This window comes from Microtus ochrogaster, chromosome X (genome assembly GCF_000317375.1).
Source record: "Microtus ochrogaster isolate Prairie Vole_2 chromosome X, MicOch1.0, whole genome shotgun sequence".
Classification (NCBI taxonomy): domain Eukaryota; kingdom Metazoa; phylum Chordata; class Mammalia; order Rodentia; family Cricetidae; genus Microtus; species Microtus ochrogaster.
In genome coordinates, this window is record NC_022026.1 from 47,166,539 (window position 1) to 47,173,274 (window position 6,736).

Below are 6,736 nucleotides of genomic sequence, written 5' to 3' on the forward strand. Positions count from 1 at the left end.
GAGTGGAGCATCTCGTCTCTCTCTGAGGCGTCTGCCCCCGAGAGGAGAGCTGTCGAGTCTGAACTCACTTCCTCTTCCTCCCAGCATTCTGCACTGTTTACTCCTCCCACCTTATGTTTTAACCTATCAGGGCAAGCAGCTTCTTTATTTAATTAACCAATGACCTTCCTCATCAGTTTACTAGGAAGGATCTTAACCTGCGTCCATCTTGGAGAGGAGAGCATCTGCCTCACTGCCTTCTTCCTCCTAGCATTCTGTTCTGTTTTCCACGCCTACATATGTTCTGACCTATCAGATCAAGCAGTTTTCTTTATTAATTAACCAATGAAACAACAGATTTACAGATGACCCTCCTCCATCATTTCCCCTTTTTCTGTTTAAACAAAAAGGAAGGCTTTCATTTTAACATAGTAAAATTACATATAACAAAACAGTTATCAAGCAAGAATTGCAATCACAATATTTAGATCTATTTTATCTTTTACCATAACAAAGGAAAACTATAACTATCTATCTTCAACTCCATCAAAGACTCCAGAAGGATACAATATTACCTAAACAAACAAGAAATAAGCAACTTCCAAACTCTAGAAATGACAGAGACATATCGCTCCCTGTACAGTCACCCAAAGTTCTTCTGTACCTTTGGGGCATCCATCTTCAGCCTTCAGGCCCATAGTATCCAGCAGACATTTCCATGAAGCAGGAAAATTCAAAGACAGTTCAGTCACTATCTGCTGTGTCCTGAAGAATGTCTCACAGACTCTTTCTTGAGTCAGGAACCCCCAAAGACCATCTCACCTTTAGGCAAGTTCAGCAGTCCTCTCTCTGTGGGTTCTTTGTGTCTAGTTTATGCAACAGTCCAGGCAAGAGCAATTTCTTGCCCAAATGGCTATCAAACTCCATAAGGAGCCTCTTCGATGCCCATCTTCCTCTTGAAGTAGATTGGTGCTGCCAGGAGCAGACGTGTCTCATTGTCATGAAAAGTCCTCAGTTATTAAAACATTAAATGTCCTATTCTGTAATCTTTGAAAGACATGAAGAATGTCTGTCTAAAATATATCTATGCACATCTAGAAAATCTAACTAATATGACTGCGAGATTGACTATTATTGATGATTATCTATTAACAACCTATATTTCCTAATTATACATTACATTTTTAAATGAACTACACAATCACAATACCTTAATCAAGATCAGAAATACATGTACATATAACAAAATTGACCTTAAACATCTATCAATAAGGCAAAATTTATACCAATGCAAATTATTCATATCTCTATCATATCCCCCTTTAAATGTAAAAAACAGTTAAAAACAATATTTGGGAATATGGGAACAGTTATTTCTCTCCAAACTGCTTCATGCTGAATGGGGGTGCTGCTATTCAGGTCTTTCATGGTGTAACCTGATGATTCCAAAGCATCATAACCCTAGATCCAAATTCTGACGTCAAGTTATTTTCAAATATCTATCTTGGATTAGTTCAGCAGCATTTATAAACAAATATCTTTTAGCAGCTGTTGCTCCTTCCTCAGCATTCAAACAATTCAAAGAGAGCATAAAAGCATACAGTATCAAGATTCTCTGTGTATTTTCCATCTTTTTGTGGCTTTATTTTAACTTCTATTTCGTTTATTTTTAGTTTTATTTTTTGAGACAGGTTCTCTGTATATTTTTGTCATAGAATAACTCTGTAGACCAGGCTGTCCTTGGACTCACAGAGATCTGTCTGTCTCTGCCTCCCAGGCATTGGGATTAAAGGTGTGTGCTACCACACCTTGAAATCACAGAGGTCAATCTACCTCTGCCCCTTGAAGTTCAATTTACCTCTACCTGCCAAGTGTTGGGATTAAAGGTGTATACTACCACACCCAACTACTCCCTTTTTTTCTTATTTTTTTTTACTTTAAGAACTTTAACCTTTAGCCTACATATATTTTAACACACTGTAAAACATTTAGAGGTTTTTTCTTTGAATTTCTCTTTACTGTATATCTCTCTTTTTCTGACCACATGAGCCTTTAAATTACTGAGCAATATGGGTAGGATTAAAGCCATGGCTTTGCTGGCTAGATCCAGCCCATTCCTTATCTTTCTGCGATTCCAGCCTTGTGGCTGAGGTACTGGCCAGAGCTATTTTTATTGCCCTGTGGCATTTCAGGGTCCTTGCTAGCAAGCAAGCTGCAGCATTCTGCTCACAGACCACACTCAGTCAGAATTCCTGCCTGAAAGAGTCAGAGTTTGCCCAGCCAGGACGGCCCAGAGAGCCTGCATTTTAAAATGGAGCAGCTTTTTCCTGCTGTGGCTGAAAACTGAAAAGCATACTTTCAGCTTTTCATCAACACCGTTTAAGTGTTTTGTGGCAGGACCTCTTAAAAGAGATGCAGGGTTTTGCAGTTAAAGCTGAGTCAGGAAGCCTCCCTTAGATGAGAGTGCTTGCTTGCCTCTAGCAAGCAGAGCATACCCGAGAAATTGCTATTACCAAGAAAACATGCTTTACTCTATTCTTTCTCAAGCTTTCTCAGGCTTTCTATGGATTCAGTTATCCACGTCTGGGTGCCATAAAAAGATAAAATAGATATAAATATTGTAACTGTAATCCTTGATTTATAACTGTTTTGTTATATGTAATTTTACTATGTTGAAGTGAAAGCCTTTCTTTTTTGTTTAAACAGAAAAAGAGGGAAATGATGTAGGTGGGTCTTCTATCTGTTACTTTCATTGGTTAATAAAGAGACTGCCTTGGCCTTTTAATAGTGCAGAAAATTATGTAGGTGGAGTAGACAGAACAGTATGCTGGGAAGAAGGCAATGAGGCAGACGCCTCAGGAAGTTGCCATGATTCTCCGATCTGAGAAGGATGTAGGCTAGAATCTTTCCCGGTAAGCCACCACCTTGTGGTGCTACACTGATTATTAGAAATGGGTTAAGCAAGATATAAGGGTTAGCCAAGAAGAGGCTAGATATAATGGACCAGGCAGTGTTTAAATGAATACAGTTTGTGTGTTGTTATTTCGGTTGTAAAGCTAGCCATATGGGACGAAAAGCAGGCCTGCCCACAGCTCCTTCTACAGACAGTGAAATTATATCCTCAATATGTTATGGGAAAATCGTAAGTCAATAACCCAATTTTCTGTTAATAGATTTTCAATAATTTGGAAAACTTAGGATTCAGTCAAGATAGAAGGTAACATCATAAAAGAAATCAGAAAGGGTATTAAGAAGTTTTTAAACACTTAATGATAAGCACATACAAAACAGGAAATTTTAGTAAAGAAGTAGTTAAAATAAACTTATAATCCTATCTTACATTATAAAAAGAGAAAAGCTATAAACCAATAGTTGAAGAAACCAATTTAAAGTAGAGCAAGACAAGACCAAAGCATGTAAATGGAAGCTTAATGAACTATAAAAGCACACAATATAGAGGATTGTTGTATTAATCAGGATTCTCTATGTAACAAAATTTGTAGAATGAATCTATCTCTCTATATATAGAAAGGAGATGTATCAGAATGTTTTTTTAAATACAACAAAATGTTTAATGAGCAAATTCTTAATTAGCAAATATGAAACTGCCACAGAGAGGAGGAGCGGGACAGAGATAACGGGTTGGGGGTCAGGAAAAGGCTAAAGAATCAACTACTTAAGAAACCAGGGTCGAGAACTGGAAGGACCAAAAGCCAGAGGACAGGAGCTGTGGTCCTGCAAAGGGAGAGGGCAGGGCACTGAGGGTCATACAACAAAATTCAAAATAGTTTGGCCATAAAATATAAACACGCTATGTTCCTACCATGGGGAAAGGGCCAAGGAAAAGGGTGTAAGGGATAAGAACAGGCTGTTTGGAACGGGGCTGTGGGGGTCCTACCTGCCCTGCTGTGCACACAGTCCCCATCCCTGCCCCTTCCCTCTGTGTCTGTGTGGGTGCATGTGTCTATGTGGGCCTGTGTGCACTTGCCCAGTCCCCTTTCTGCCCTAGTCCCCCACCCCCCGCCCCCCATAATTTCTGCCATTCCAGTCTTTGCCGGCTATCATTTGGCTGTCACTCCTCTGCCCATCATCTTCAGAGGGGAGAAAGGAGGGGGGGACAGGTGTGGGTAAAGTCCCCAGTCAGCCCTGCCCCCACCCTCCCCCAGCCACCTCTACCAGAAGTCCCGGCGGTGGTAAGAGTCAGGGTCACAGTATTTTGTGACCACCACTCTGTTGGCGAACTTGCGGCCGGTTAGGCCCTGCATGGCTTTCTGGCAGTCAAACACAGAGGTGAACTCCACAAAGATCTTTCCACAGCCAGGCACCTCGATGCCATCCACGGGCCGGGGAATCTCAATGGACTTGAGCAGCCCATACTTGTTGCATTCGTCTCGCACATCCTCTACAATCTCCTCGTACTCCTCATCGTCCAACAGCTCTTCAGGCAGCACCATGTTCATAAGGCATAGGACCTCAGTCGGGTGACTGCCCATCTGAACCTGAGAGCTCATCAGGCCGGGCACTTGAAGGGTTACAGGTGTCTGATTGATGGTACTCAGCGTGGCATTCTCGGCTCCCACACTCGCCCTCTGGACAAGCAGCTTCTTGTCCCCTAGCTGCATCCCATGCAGCCCCGCAATGGCCTGATCTGTGACATTGATGTCCACGTACTCACAGAAGGCATAGCCCTTGGAGAGCCCTGTGGCACCATCCTTGACCAAGTTGAAGGCCTTCAGAGGCCCAAAGGACATCAGCAGTTCTTTCACCTGGTCATCATTCAGGTAGTTGGGCAAGCCCCCGATGAACAGTTTGTGCGCAGAGTCTGGAACTACGGTGGAAACAATGCCAGGCACATAAACAGAGGGGTTCTCTGACATGCCAGGCAGTGGCTGATAGTCATGAGGCCTTCGAATCTTCAATGACTGGCCCTGGAAGATGATGCCATCAAAGGCCATGGCCTGGGTCGTTTCGTTCACTGAGCGAAACTCCAAAAAGGCAAAATTCTTGTCTTGATTGATCTGCACAGCCAAGACTGGGTTGCCAGGGGCCTGAGTCAATCCCCCCAAGCGCATCTGGGCGTTGAAGAAGTCCATCATAGCTTCCTCAGTGATGCCAAATGGGATGTTCCCCACGTAGAGGCGTCTGGCCTGTCTGGTCATCTGGCTCCCAACAACAGGCACGGGCGTTGGGGTCACAGCCAGACCATCAGGAGTCATAGTGGGGAGAAGGACAGTGGCTGGAATCTGACCCGCAGCTTGCATGGCCTTGTACTGCATTGGGGTGATGTGCTCAAAGCCAGGTGGTGGCACGTCCCAGTATTTATGTACCTTCTTCTTCTTCTCATGGCGAATCAATCCACCGTGCTCCTCTTTAGCGCCTCTGGTCAAAGGTTTGCTTCGCCTTCGTCTGTCTCCGGAGGCACTGTGCTGGTCTTGGTTACGCCAATCTCGGCTCCAGCTCCTGCGCTTCCGGTCCTGGCTTCTAGAGTGGCTGTGGCTACGCTTCCAATGGTGGTTCTTCTTGTCCCATTCTTGTTTGTTCTTGTTGAGCTGCCGCTCGAACTTGTTGAAGTCGAAGTCCGACATGCTTAAGCGGCTCTGTAGGGACCTGTGCAGCTCTCGCCTCGACTTGCCTCCTGCCCGCTCCGGCTACTTCCACCGTATCAGAATGTTTTATGGGCTAATCTAACAATGTCTGCCTAAGAGCAGAAAATCCAAGAATCCAGCAGTTTCTCAGTCCATAAGGCTGGATGTCTCAGCTGGTCTTTAGTGAACACTGGAATCCTGAAGAAGTAAGCTCTAATATCTGTGAAGGAATGGACTTTCTAGCAAGGTGAGAACAAACAGGCAAAGAAAAAAAGCTTCCTTCTGCCATGTCCTTATATAGGCTTCCAGCAGAAGGTGTGGCCTAGATTAAAAGTGTCTTCCCACCTCAAAAGATATGGATTAAAGGTGTATCTTTTCCCAGCTCAAATGACCTGGATTAAAGGCATGTTTTCCTACCTTAAAGATTGGATTAGAAGTGGATCTTCCAGTTAGTTGTGGTGGTCAACACCTTCAATCCCAGCATCTGGGAGGCAGAGGCAGGCAACCTAGCCTGAATAGACTAGATCAGTCTATAGAGTGTGTTCTAGGACAGCCAGGGCTGTTATGCAGAGAAACCCTGTCTCGAAAAACAAAACAACCAACCAAAGCACAAACAAAACAAAACAAAAATCCTATAACAACAACATCAAAAAGAAGTAGATTTTCTTCTTCAAATTAAGCAAAAATCCCTTACGGTTGTGCCTTCCGTTTTTGGATTTTAGTTGATACTAGATGTAATCAAGTTAACAACTAAGAATAGACATTGAAATTGTAAAGTTAAAAGTTGGTGCTTTGAAAAGGGTGTCATAACACATGGCAGATATCAGATGAGATTAATGAAGGAAAACTATGGCAATGACACAAACAATATTAGAAATGGGAAAAGATAGTTACATGTACAGAGATTAAGATGATCATAGCATGATCAATTATCATGTCAATTAAATTAGAAAATTTAAGCATAATGTACAAACATCCAGGAAAATCATCTTCCAAAGTGGCTTAAAAATTAGAAAGCCTAAATAGTCCTATAGCAAATAAATGGAACCATAAATTATAAATATAACTATAAATCTTATGTGATGGAGGAAGGTCATTGGTTAATTAAATAAAGAAGCTGCTTGCCCTGATAGGTTAAAACATAGGTGGGAGGAGTAACAGAACAGAATGCT

The 6,736-nt window shown here is 42.6% G+C and overlaps 1 protein-coding gene and 1 pseudogene across 6 annotated transcripts in view; one reads left to right on the forward strand and one right to left on the reverse strand.

The window, feature by feature from the left end:
* Positions 1–6,736, forward strand: part of Reps2 (RALBP1 associated Eps domain containing 2) — a 286,698-nt gene that overhangs the window by 206,352 nt on the left and 73,610 nt on the right. The gene's annotated exons all lie outside the window — the stretch shown is intronic.
* Positions 4,056–5,564, reverse strand: LOC101997956 (annotated as a pseudogene).